Consider the following 14,183-nt stretch of genomic DNA (forward strand, 5'->3'; position numbering starts at 1 on the left):
AACACTATAATAAGAATCTCAGGCAATCTGGCACGCTTCCCTGACCTCTTATCTAGTTATTATATCAATAAAACTAGATATTAGAAGTGCCTGGCCTTTTATACCTATAGTGTACGTTACAAGGCCTAAATAGTTAAGATTAGCTATATAGGAAAGAGGGATGAGTTATATAGCATAAGTCAAGGGTCAAACGGTCTGGATATATTCTTTATATAAAGGATGAGCCCTGGCATGGGAGAGTTTTACTTATTGAGATCTTACTTATGGTTAGAGAAAAGAGACGGCCGGTCAGAATCGAGATGGGTCCATTCAGAAAACGGTCAACGAGCCGGGAAGCCGTCCCGAAGGTGTTTATTGATTTGCTCGTCCTTTTTTTAACCGTATACAGCTTAGTCTTTGGTGTGCGACGCAAAGATAAAAGCGACCCCAAAATAGCAGCATAATTTGAAAAGGGTGGGGTTCGAAATTGCTTTCGAATCAATTCAGTCTCCAGAGGAGAGGAGAGCGAATTCCCATACTGGCTCTAAAATACCTATTTGCGTGTACGTATTCGTAACTGGCCGCTCTTATATGGCGAGTCCGAAGGTAAATGGTCCAAAGCGATACTATTTATAACTTCGCGTATAGTTTAAGATATGAAGGGGAACGAAATAGTTACTATGGAGATGAAGAGAAATATTCTATTCATTTTCCAGTCGGTTATATATAACGATTTTGAATTTTTAGAGAACTGTAGGTATAGCAAAGTTGCACGGGAACGTTTTAAGTGCTTTAGTAATCAGGATGTTTTTGATAAGTCTGCCATAAATTGAATAGGGTGTTCTTAGTGTCAAAATGGGTGGAAAGTGCATGTCAAAGGACATGGGGTTGTTGCAGAGATATATGCTCCCAAACATTAATTGGCCTCTAAGACGAAGTCTTCAATCTGGGAACGTTATAGAACCTTTAGCTACCAAAAGTGTCCTGTTAAATGGGTAGAAGTGTGGGTAAGCTGTTATAGTAAAGGTAATTTCTCCATGTTGTAGACTACACGTTCTTTGATAATTTTCACTAAGTTTGACCCAAAGAACACATACAACGTTTAATTTACGGCAGACTTATCACAAACACCCTGTATCTTCAAATTTTACTTATTGATTAGGAATGAATTCATCCATTTTTCGTTGACACACTATAAATTCAAATTTAAAACCCTCTTTCCCAATTGGACGGGAAAATTAAATTTAAATATCACCTGTACCCTTTATACATATATTTCTTAAATCGCTTTTGTTGGAAAGAAGATTAAGTTTTATTCAGCTTTAGCTTTTTGGAATTAAGATTAAAGGCGTGTGTATTGATCCCTGGGGATGCTTAAAAAACACTACTGTTTTCCAGTAGATTAAACCGCAAAGTGATTTACTTCTTTAATTTCGGTTTTCTTTCTCGAACGACGCCCGAACAGAAGCCGCGTTTACACGAGACACTTTGAAACCGTTTTAAACCGTTTTGGAATGTACAAAAAATAATATTAAGCTGATAAAATCAGAGATCTTTCACGAGAAAATGCAAATATTATTTTTTAAAAAGTGTTAGGCCTTTTAAAAACGGTTGAAAACGGTTCCAAAGTGTCTCGTGTAAACGCGGCTAGATTGTAATCAACTTAGATAAGGGCCTTTCACACCAGACAATTACTATGACGTGGCGTATAAATGGCTCTGATTGGTCGAATTCTCGTAGTTTTCGCGACAAGTAATCTAGGGTCAGTAACTCACGATACGATTTCAATTTGACCAACTCAAATTAATCAAACTATAGTTGGAGATAAGGGTTGTGTGAAAGGCACTTCATTGTACCTCTCAATTAACCGAAAAAAAAAAGATAAATTGGAGTCCGTTTTTCAAAGCATCTAGCTTCCTAACTCGATTTTCCCCGATCATTCCAGTAACAAGATTATCGGTAAGGAACCATGATCATTTGAGATGTTAAGATATTTATTTCGACATTCTGTAAGAAATTAGTAACTCTTGTTTTAAGGGTAATTTTTTTTTTCCTTTAATTCTGTCTCACGTCTTCGAAGGGAGAGAAAAAAGGGACTCGAGTAACTTGAGGTTCGAGTTTTTAGCCTTATTAAAATGAAACGAATTCCAGCAATTCTCCGAAATACTCTAGAGTCTAGAGAATCTCCAATTTGAATATACTGGAGGCTTCTCACCCAATTTAAATATTTTTCTTGCCGGCGGAGTGCTTTCCTTTTCTTGCTGAGAGATAAAAAAACCTATTTTTAGAAAGGAAAAAAGAAAGAAAAAAAAATATTCCGAAAGTACAAATGGGCTTTCTTGGGATTTCTGTGAGATTCTGCATGCATGGAGTTGAAGAATGGAAATTTCTTTTCTATAGGTATCGAATAAAGGATATATAAATCCTAGATTATTACCGTTTGGATGTACATTAGAATTCGGAATGGTTGGTTTTGAACTATGCCATGTAGGGAAAAGTAACTTAAGCCTTGTCCTTAAGGATGGACAAAGAATTATATGGAACGTTGACATTAAGATATGTTCCAAAAGTTTGCCACTGGTTACTGAGAGCTTGTCATGAAGTGACTTATGGTGAAACGTCGTATATTATTGCCTGTACAGACTAAATAGGAAGATGGACTGCAAAATTAACCGAATGTAGTCTATTCTCTCTTGTCGTTCTCGAACTAGCTCGAGCTGTAAGTCTCTAGCATTGCGAAGTATATGAAGTGTCATACTTATGGAACATATCTTATAAACTTATGCTGCTTGCGTTATTCAAGTTCCAAAATGTAGATATTTGCATTGATTGTTAGTCAGCTTTCAATATTTAAGGATACTAAGAGTGACTTAAATAGTGTTTAATTTAATAATATGCACGGAAGACGTGATCTTACATTTAGGATCTGTTTTAATGAAGCAACCGGCAACAGGCTGCCTTAATAAGTCCTTATCGAAAAAAAAATCTGATCAAATATCGAAAGAGAGGCAATATAGACAGTCTAATCAACGAACTGAACGGGGTATTAACCAAGCCAAAGACTAAACTGGTGAAGCTTTTTTCTCGCATATCAATAAGACAATGTATCGATTGGAAATTTGATAGATACTCCATAAGTTTATAAGATACGTTCCATAAGTGCGCTCCAGTTTGTAACCATACAGTGACACACATATCTTATGAACTTATGACATTCGTAATATAAAACTGTAATCGAACGGCTAAAACCCCTTTAATGAAGACAGTGTAGTCCGTGTTTCAACTATATGTTGATTTTTTTATAGAAACAGACAGACTGAGCCTATAGATTAAGGGTAAGAACAAGTTTCCAAATTGAATAACCTGTCTGTATAGATTTACACCGTACTAAATAAACTCTAAGAGCCTGAGATTGTAGGATTGTCTGTAGATTATTTTCCAATTACCAGCTTTGGGCTTCTCTCTGTGTCTGTGTAGATAGTTTGTACAGCCTTTGACACGCATCCAAGTTAAGGAAAATCCAAACTTAACGACGCCAAAAAGAAACTACCACGATGTATTATCTGGTAGAAGAATCGATGAGACAGCTAAGGGAGCCAAATGTTGTCTGCCAATCGCAATGGTGCCTTACTATCCTGTCCACAGATTTATAGTCATGGAACCCATACTTCTTCAGTCTCTTTTATGTTTCTTACATAATATTTTTCCATCATTTACACCCATCATCTACAAGTTGTCATTTAAACTGAAGGACAGACGTAAAGTGTTTACGTCTTGATCTCAAAAACCTCGATCTAGTCGTGGATCACCAGCTTCCATTTAAGAGAAGGGAAAACTTAATCAGTATATGCACTGGTATGCAAATCGTAAGAAGGCAATAATTCGAAGTATTTTCAAATATTTCGAGGTAATTTCATCGTTGGTAGCATTATGTTTTGCTTTACGTTATAAACGTCTGGCGTTAAATGCGCTCGCTTGACGTTTAGGATTCGATTTTAAATGAGCGTACAACAATAGAACGAACAATGAAGGGGTTGGGAATGCGTCGGCTTAACACTGATCGCTCGGCTCGTTCCTCCGGTGCCATTATTCTAATTTCTGGGGTGTTTAGTGAAAGATGGAGAAAGGCATTCGTTTTCTTCGATCCAAAACGAACGAGGAGCCGATGATCGAAGAAAAGCCAAGTTTTGAGTAGCGGAATTGATGAAACAGCGTCAGCTTGCTTCCTTCCTATACAATTTCGGAAGGAGTTTAAGCTAAGGGATATCGATGGGGCAAAAAATTACTGGTCGACTTTCACTTTTTTTCCAAGTTTACGTGTGAAAAAATGAAAAGGTTTTAAGGGGCTAACGGGCCTAAAATTTGTTAAAGGCATGGTAGAAACACTAGCGAAGAGGTCTCCAACAATTTTATACTGGAATGTTATTATTTATTTTCCTATTTGGGTTCCTTGGATTTTAAGAACTTTTACTTGACCTTTAAACGATATTGCAATACGCTCACTGCAGTGTACCTTTTTCTTTACATCAATGTGTGATCGGTTGGAGATTGGTACAAGTACAGTGACACAAATTGACAGACATGACACATTTTTTTTGTCTTATTCCATAACTTAAAATGTTTTTCACAATTCCTTTAAGGACAGCGTTTTTTGGTACTTCTGACGTGCGTAGTCCTAACTGGCTTTTCGAGGAACACCCTGAGCTTTTCACGTCTTTTTACAGCCCCAGAAATTGAGTTTGTTTTTCTTATAAAAAAATCGAGGCTGAAGAATTTTTTCTTTTACCCTTACCAAGAAAAGTACTGATTATGATTCAATTTGGACTTGGTTGCTGCCTCCCCGCCAAGAAAATACTACATGTACGTGGTGGTAAACCTTCATTACGTGGTTTGAACTTTTTAGGGTTAGGGTTTGGAGAAATGCTTGGCTTTTGCCGGCTTAAGGAAGACGTCATTAATGAAAACAAGTTGGAAGCGTTGTACGGATACTATACGGGTTCTTTCGTACCACCAATGCGGACGGACAAAGTAAACGTGACGTAAGTCGTATGTGCGAAATAATGAATGTCTTTATGGTTGGTAAAGAACGTGGTAATGAGATTAAAAACTAGAACCCAGCAAATGTTGTTATTGATAAATTAGAGGCCACATTGGTGAATCTGTAAAACCAAACGTAATTCCTCTTGTAGGTATTTGGCATTTACACTAGTAGAGCTTGGTAACAGTAAGGAAACATTCGGCTATTGAAAGAGTATCGCAACGTTTCGTTATTAGCTCCGGAACTTAACAAAAGCGAAGGGAAACGTTTTCCACTAGGTTATACACATCGTGAACACAATAGACAGAAAATAGAAGGGCTTGTAGCTGAGCGAACCTTAACGACCGAAACCTTCATAATGCTCCATGCACGGTAGAATAAAGCGGATACCGTATATAACCCCTTATCTTTTACTGACCTATGATTTTCAACGTACTTGTATACAATGTTCCGAGAGACGGCTTGTCTCGTAGCTCGCTTATTAGAGTCGTGTAGAGATTAGGACCTTGCCGAGTACGACCTAAGAGGAGGAACACTGAAAGACCAGTAGGACAGTAACGGAAGTAAAGTGTTTGAAGTTTCGACACTAGTCCACAAAAGTTCTACTTGTTCTTTTATCCTTTCTTTTTACTGTTACTGTTACTAATCATGTTTTGTGTCGGAGTCTTATTAATAGAAAGATAGCCGGAGAAAGCGAAAGATTTCAAGTCATACTTCAACATACCTTCCTTATAAGGTAAAATTCCACAGTGTTTTATCTCAAGGGATTTTTCAATAAACATGGCTCGACACGAGACATTTTTCTAGTATTGTACTTTCAGCAATGTATATCTGATTGTACGCTATCCACGATGGTAGAAGTCGGCCGCTTCACCGCGGGTCATCCACTTTCCTCACGCTCAACGCTTTCCAGATTAATCGCTTTTTATTGCGGAGAGCCGAGAGTGTATATCGTCAACGTACAGGATCGCCTGGAATTCAATTTATCAAACTTTTACCTAACTTTTGGAGCGGAGACCGACGTCGAGCGCATTTTTTAAAAACTCCGGTGAAACTAAAGTATCTATTCTCTGCTCAATAAATTCTCCACTATGTCCTTTTATATTACGAGGCTTATTTTCTCCTTGTCAAATCGAGCCCCGATTTGCGTGGAAAAATCCAATTAACCTCTTTTATTCAAGGAACCACGTAATTAAGAGAGATCTGATTCCAGAGAAAAGTTGAGAAATTTAGATAAATAATAAAGTGCGAGACATGGGGCCAAATTCTTAACTAAGTAAGAACATTTAGGGTTATTGGTGCTCGCTCGAGTGACACCCTATGTCCATTTCACGTTTAATCATCCTTCATTAAACCCTTTAGGCATACGTTTATAAGATACAAGCTCTCAGTAACCAGCGACAAACTTAAACATCTTATGAAAGTACGCTTTAGATAAGTGACCTAGTGGATGAGCGCCTAGCTTGGCAATTACGAAACTTCAAATTTTAGCCGGCTGCAGTAAGTTGAACGATTAATTTAAACGCGCAGCGGTTCGCCTGTGCCTTCCAGAACATCGACCATTGTAAATTAAGTCGGCCATCTTTGTGGAGATCCCGTCTGTTAAGGCGAGTGTGGAGAATCGCGTTAATTAAAAAAAATATAAATTGAAATTTTAATTCCCTTTGTAGAACCTTTACGATTTCGTACTATATGACCCTACCTAAACGCTGAGGATGTTGGCAGGATTTCGGTGCCGAAGATGAAGTACAGAGGCAACGTTATAGGAATGGGGGTTTCCACTTCATCCCTCTATCCTTCAAGGTTGAAGTATCCATAAGCGACTTTTACAGTATAGCGTCCTGTGGGGCGCTGGTGGAAACAAAGCTTTAACCTGAGAACGGGGAGATCAATTCTGTCTTTGAACACTCTCAGAATTTAAATGGGTTCTTGGAGAAGGAATGATAATTAATAAAATAGTACACAGGGTGAACAACAAGGATGCGCCGAGTAGAAGTCTGTTAACCAGGTTCCTTCAGCTGCCATTTGGTCCAAGTTTTTGGTCCCCGACACCTCCAAGGTCACCCCTACCCATCTTTGAAGAGTTTATAGTATTGAAAATAAGTAAGACACTTGATGTGAAAACGTTCGTGGAAGCGATCCCTGGTAGCCGAAACTTTACCATCATATCAAACCCTTTATCTTTTAATAGCAAAGGGAAATGACATACTTGTCGCTGTTACGATAATAAGGTTGGTATTTTAACAAATATTTTTACTCAAGTCGTCCATAAACATAATAAATAAATAAATAAAGGACCTCGAGGGAAAATACATCTTTGTTTCACGGATTTTCCTAACTTTTGGAAGGGCCAATAGTTGAACATATTTTTAAATTTTATCGCGCGAAACACTAATGTATTGTTGTAAATGTTGTTGAATTAAAAACTCAAATGGTGCGCCCAATTGGTGGAATTTTCAAATCTATAAATTGTCCAGACTGACCCATTGTACTTCATCAAAGAACGTGTCTTAATCAAAACAACGCGTGCAGGTTCATTATTTATTAATTGTCGATTCTAACAAATTATTTGAATATTTCATGTTAATATTTAAAGTATATCTTCTGTCATATTAATTGAATTTTTCCGTTTATTTTCAGTTTCAGGAAGCAATATTCAGAAGTTACGCAGTTATAAAAATATTTTAATTGTTAATTTATAATAAAACCGAATGTATAAAATTTAATATATTTCAAAATAAACACTTGCATTAATATTTATAAGTCTGTCACTGTGTGATAAAATTAATTCTATTTATAAGCTCATTAAATATAGTTAGTAGCTTGATTTAAAGATTAATTAATTAGTATCTGGTGGAATATATTTCGAAATAAATAATTGATTCAATATTTTTAAGTCTGTGTGATAAAATTATTTTTACTTGTAAGCTTACTAATTATAGTTAGTTGCTAAGGTTCGTACCATCTGAAGTATGATTAAAGTACTTTCTCATCGTAATAGTGAGTCGAATATGTTAACATGACACACTAAACTAAATGACTTTAATACTGGTTACATAAAAGTGTATGTTTGTTTGTGTGTGGTAGTGAATGAATTTATCATACTCGGTCACGTGATATGACGTCATATCCGGTCGCGTCACATCAAACCCTGTCACGTGATATGATGTCATATCCGGTCACGTGACACGACGTCATATCCGGTCACGTGACATGACGTCACAGAGGTAATTGACTTGTGACGTCACGACAGATGTTTGTAATAGGTAATGATTATCCATTCAACTATTTCATTCATTTAGGCCTAACGTTAATTCATTTAGGCCTAACGTTCATTCATTTAGGCCTAGCGGTGTTCAGCTATTTGGATTTCGTGCCTAGGATACGTCACATCCGAGTCCGCGTATCGGCGCTTTTAGCGCCCCCGACGTTGGAAATTTTCTTCCAAGTTGGAAGTCGGGGTCGAGCGCATTCGGTACTTCGAAGCCGTCGATGTCACTCGCTTCGGAAAACCCCTCCCGCTCAGCTGATCGTAATCCCGGCTTTTGAGGTCGATTCTTGATAATCCCGTCATTTCTCTGATCGTTTTTGCCAAAGAGAGTCATTCCTTCTTTGTCTCGAAGCCGGCGAGGTTGCTTGGGAAAACTATTCCAGCTCAGCTAATCGTGATCCCGGCTTTTGACGTGGATTCTTAATAATTCCGCCATTTCTCTGATCGTTTTTGCCAAAGCCGCATGCTGAATTCGAAGCTCTTCAACTTACTTGGCAGCCATTGCTTCGCCTCGTGCTTCAACAGTCAGTAAGCTTAAAATTTTCAATAATCCGAACTCATCTAGCTCCCCTTAAATTATTTCATTTATTTCTAGTATTTAAATCAGTTAGGTAGTGTTAAATGTTAGTAAATTATATTTATTTATTGAAAATTAAGTACCATAAATAGAATTTTACAACGAGATATTGGACGAGGCTTAACGAAGACAATCCCTTGAAAATTAGTTTAGGGGCTATAATTATTACTAAGCTATTAATTAATTTAGAGATAATGTGAGAGTTTTCAAAAATCAAGTCCCATAGAGGTCATTTTCAAACACGAGGTTGCATTAAGGTTTTCCAAAAATTAGTTTAGGGGCTATTATTATCGAAGCTAATCGGCGTATGTAATTAATTTAGAGATAAGTTAGAGATTTTCAAAAATAAAGTCCCGCAGAGGTAATTTTATAACACCACGTTGCCCAAAGTTAAGCCTTGTCCCATATGAATACGGGTTTTATTTATGTGTTATGTGAGAATAGTCTTGATTTAAAATAAATAAATGACACGATTTCGGAAAACATTTTTCTTAACAATCATGGGAAACAATTAGCCAGAGTCTTAATTTAATTCAGGGTGCCAATCACGGTAGTCGAGCCTTTGTTTAATTCAGGGTGGTCGTAGTTAGTCTCTCTCAATAAATTTGGTAGCCAGTCTTTTAATTTTATTCATGGCGGGATATAATTATTTTAGATAATTAACCAAGGTTTTTATTTAAATGAAATCTAACGGGGCGAGATTAAGTTTATAATATTCTAACAGGGCGGGTACTAATATCTGAGCTTTTACTTAATGGGGTTATTAAAATTAAATTAACGGTGGTATTTTTAAATTATTAAATAAAGGGCTGGTTTTTTAAAACTATTTTCTGTACAATTTTGGGAAATAATTAGCTAGCGAGAGTATTTAATTCAGGCTGGAAATCACGGTAGTCAAGTTTTTCTTTAATTTAGGGTGCCAATTAGTTGGTTCATCTCACTTAATATATTTAGTAGCCAGTTTTTTAATTAAGGGCACGTTTTTTCTTATTTAAATCCATTTTGTTGGGCCCAAAAGTAGGCAATAGTTTAAGATGTATTATTAATGTTTTAATTTATAGATGCAGCTGATATTCTTGGATTTTTCTGTCGCTGATCATTATGGGACGTATCTTTCCCGACGAATTATCATTCCTGATGACATCCTTTGTTCCGATTGACGCATGACGAAGCTGTTCTGGACTTGCTATGTATCATTCCTGATGACACGCTTCGTTGGATTCACGTTACCTGATGTCTTCTGGACTTGCTCTTTCTCTCAGCGCCGACTTAAAGATATGGAGGAAATCATCGAAGCTAGAAGACACAAAATACATCATTTTTACTTGCAATTTTTTCATGTAACCACCTAACTTTATTTTTTTGCTTGCAAATTTTATTTGTAACTACTTATTATTTTTTTTGCGTTCAAACTTTAACTTACAAAACTCTTTAATATTTTTTTGTTCGAAATTTTTGTAAACACTTTGGTTTTTTTTTCTTTTTATTGAATAAATTTTGCCTTAAACCTCGTTCTTTCTTTTCTTTGAATTTTTACAATACTAGACTTGGTTTCAATTTTTTTTTATCGGGACTTAGGCTGATTTTTTTGACCCCTTTTTTTAAGCTTTTACTTAATAAAAAACATTAAAATAATTTTTTATATAAAAAAATTCATTATTTATTAAAAATTTGTAAAAAAACTTAATAAAAAACATTAAAATAATTTTTTATATAAAAAAATTCATTATTTATTAAAAATTTGTAAAAAAAATAAATTTTTTTTAAAAATATATAAAAATATGCAGAAAAAGGTCAAAAAAACTACCCTAAGTGTTTTTCTTATGTTTTTGTACTTTCCATAGTAACGAAACTTTAAATTTAAACTTAAGCTACCACCCCCAAAGTAAGCCTTGCGAGCCCAATTTAAATTTAACAAGTCCCTGTTCTACTCGGGAATTATTAAATTTAAACTAAAGCCCGCTGTGGAGCCCCCAAAACCAGGAAACTTCGTCCATAGCATGGGATTTCCAATGAAAGTCCACTCGTAGATTGAATTCCTCCACTCGATGATAGAATTCCTCCACTCGATGATAGAATTCCTCCACTCGATGATAGAATTCCTCCACTCGATGATAGAATTCCTCCACTCGATGATAGAATTCCTCCACTCGATGATTGAATTCCTCCACTCGATTATTTTAGTCCTCCACTTGAGAGAATGTCCCTGCGCAAGAGAAATTCTTATTATTATTCGGAGAAAATGTCACATGCATAATTTGAAATTAAATACCTTAATATGAAAATCCACTTGAATATTCTTGCATGATGTAACGTAAAATTTTCGGGCAGAAAACAAATTATTATTTGACAAATGGCAAATGCGTAACTTTAAACTAAATACTTTAGTATGGGGAAGTAAAATAATACCATAAAAACCTAAGCCTTGATTTAAACCCGCTTAAAATCGTGTTTACTTTTAAAGGACAAAGCGTACAAGCAACCTTCTACCTTAAACATAAATCATAAATTTATTTAGATCCTACAAAACTCCCTCAAAGAGTTGCCAAACGCTTTTCCCCTAAAAATATTTATAATTAAAATAATAAACTAGATGCCTTAATACCGCAAAGGGAATCTCATCCTTAAAATCCTGATTATGTTCATTATTCTTAAAAGGGAGGGCTAGGACCAATCTTTCACCTATTCCATAATTAAGCATTTTATTTATGTCCTGGCGCAAAAAAATCCCTAAATAGAACAGGACCTCAAGCACACTTCCCTTCTAAAAATAAATAGAATAATAAATAATGAACTAATTACCCTAATAATTGCATAAGATTTAAACATTGCCTAAAATGTTATACACGCTGTCTAAATAGTTTTCCTAATGAGATTCCCTTTCAACGGATAAAATCAAAGTGTAGACCTAAATTAAGAATGGAATTGACCTGGGGTTATTGACCTAATACTGCTAGAATTATTATTAATAAGATTTAATTATTGCTACGCGCTTAGTGCCTAAAATGTTCAACACGCTGTCTAAATAGTTTTCCTAGAGATTCAGTTTCAACGGATATAATCAAAGTGTACACCTGAATTAAGAATGGAATTGACCTGGGGTCATTGATCTGTCAATATTGCGTGCCATTTGTCAAATAATAGGTTGGATTCATTCTAGAATCCAACATAAATTGCTCCTTTCAAAACAGATATCTAAAATAAAATCTGTTCAATTCAAAAAATGAAATACAGTTTAAAAATTTTATCATCTTAAATGCAGAGCTGTGCTAATTAATTTGCAAATTAATTGAAGATGCTAAAATTACTTTACTACTAATTGGGAAGTAGTGGTTACTAATTAGTACGCATCGGAAAAGCATTTATCTAATCGAAAATTAATTAGGATTGGAAAATTAGCCAATTGGATTTTCAATTAATCCCTCGTAATTAATTTGTTTGAAAAATAAATAAGTTACTAATTGAATTTAATTAGCTTCTATATCTAATTGCTAATTAGCTAAATATTTCCATTTGCTAATTTAAATTCTAATTTAATTAGTTGCCAACTAATTAGAGCAGCTCTGCTTAAATGGCACAAGTATTTAGAATAACATTAATTTCACTTAGAAAGTTTAACTAAGACGAATCAAAAATTTAATAAGATTAATCTCAAATAAACGTCAATCATGAACACTGTACCATTTTACCGTAAAAGACTCAAGCTAAAAATCCTTAGGGCCTGCTAAACGTGAACAATTTGAAAGATTCCAACCTAATCTAAATCCCCAAACTAAACTTACAAATTCTTTCCAAGTACCCTTTTCTATACAGCTGAACAACTAGTAACTACACAAATAGTGCTGTTGCAGTGAAAACAGACTGGCCTGACACCCATACTAACACCAATAATTATGTATAGGTGTCATCAACCCTTGCTAAGCAAGTCCTAAATTAAGCCTGGAATTATACTGAGGTTCACGTATTAATGACATGATTGCCAACCTGAAATACAAGCGCCATAATACTTGGCTATTCTCCCTTACTGGGAGGCTAATAAAAATCATCCGCGGGTTTTCAACTTCTAAAAGTATCACAATATCACCGCTAACTTTACGAACCGCGATTAAAAACCATCCATGGACCCCCAAACGATATCATTCATTTATTTATAAGCTAATATTGATAGAGGGGAAAGTCTAACAAACTTACTAAAAAAAGGCTACTTGTACCAGTGGTTCACTTGAAATTATAGCCAATTTTTACGCTCAAAATACCGCAACATCCAATTTTTGCGTTCACACCCCAAGGCTGTAATTTGTACGGCTTGACTAACCATTGGTGCGTTAAAATAACGTCTAATTGAATTACTATGAGGTCGTAGACCTCGGTAGCAGAGCGTGGGACGGTAACCCAGAGGTCGTTGGTTCAAAACAACCCCGAGGTAGTGCACGGAATAACATCATTCGTAACTGACGATTCAATTTGAATTGACTAATAAACTCGTAACCCTTTAACTCTTGACATTGACAAAATTTGGAGTTTAAATGTTAGTACTTACTTTAATTACTTTGCGAGACGTACTTCCACATAAGCCTTGGCCTTCGTCACGTTCCTCACAGGCGCTAAGCCTAATCTCGTGGACGCAATTTACGAACTCGGAGTTTAGCATGATTTTTGCATATTTTCAGTGCCTAATTTACATAAAAATTAATGAACATGCCTTTTCACTTGAAATACGATTAAAAATTATGATAAAAAGATTAATAAATTACCAAATCCGGAGTATTTTAGCCAGCCTCGAAGAGAATCCTGAAGTCCCTCCTAAACGTCCTTTAGCAGCAGACGAATCATATTCTCAAGGTTATAGCCTACTCGATCACGCGCTCAACGAGGTGGATCGAGTATGCTATGACCGTGTCCATTATGCCACCATAGAGCAATATTATATAAGGCGTAGATATATTTAAGGCAATTTAATTAAACTTATGTTTTACTCCATTAAAACTACTCCACGGAAATATTACTTGCCACCATGGAGCAGTAGCAAAGGACATAGACGTCTATCTCCGATGGCAGCAATTAATAAACTGGTTTTGGACCAGTGGACGTGTGCTATTTCTAAGTCTGCCACCAATATGGCAGCGTAAATTATGTCACGATACTCAGCTCCTTCTCCAACTGAAAGCTCTCTATAGAGTGCTGTCAGTTGTGACGTCAGATCCAAGGTTAAACGTCACGAGTCTGCCTATGTTAGTATTTAGTAATAAATACTAACAGTCTATCCTATAGAGATATCTCAGTTGTGACGTTAGTGCCATATTGGGTGGTCTCAGCTT

The 14,183-nt window shown here is 35.8% G+C and overlaps 2 long non-coding RNA genes across 2 annotated transcripts; one reads left to right on the forward strand and one right to left on the reverse strand.

Annotated features, from left to right (window-relative positions):
• The first annotated feature begins 8,511 nt into the window (after window positions 1-8,511).
• LOC149651121 (uncharacterized) lies at window positions 8,512-10,377 on the forward strand. The gene is made up of 2 exons (XR_016371056.1): window positions 8,512-8,816; window positions 9,927-10,377. It is a non-coding gene; the product is annotated as an uncharacterized LOC149651121 (long non-coding RNA).
• A 210-nt stretch (window positions 10,378-10,587) lies between these two features.
• On the reverse strand, window positions 10,588-13,701 carry LOC149651122 (uncharacterized). Its single transcript, XR_016371057.1, has 4 exons — window positions 13,620-13,701; window positions 13,406-13,538; window positions 11,138-12,072; window positions 10,588-11,071 (listed from the first exon to the last, which is right to left on the reverse strand). It is a non-coding gene; the product is annotated as an uncharacterized LOC149651122 (long non-coding RNA).
• Window positions 13,702-14,183: the final 482 nt, after the last annotated feature.

Source organism: Phalangium opilio, unplaced genomic scaffold (genome assembly GCF_054372755.1).
Source record: "Phalangium opilio isolate 3A_F unplaced genomic scaffold, DU_Popi_V2 ptg000082l_1, whole genome shotgun sequence".
NCBI lineage: Eukaryota > Metazoa > Arthropoda > Arachnida > Opiliones > Phalangiidae > Phalangium > Phalangium opilio.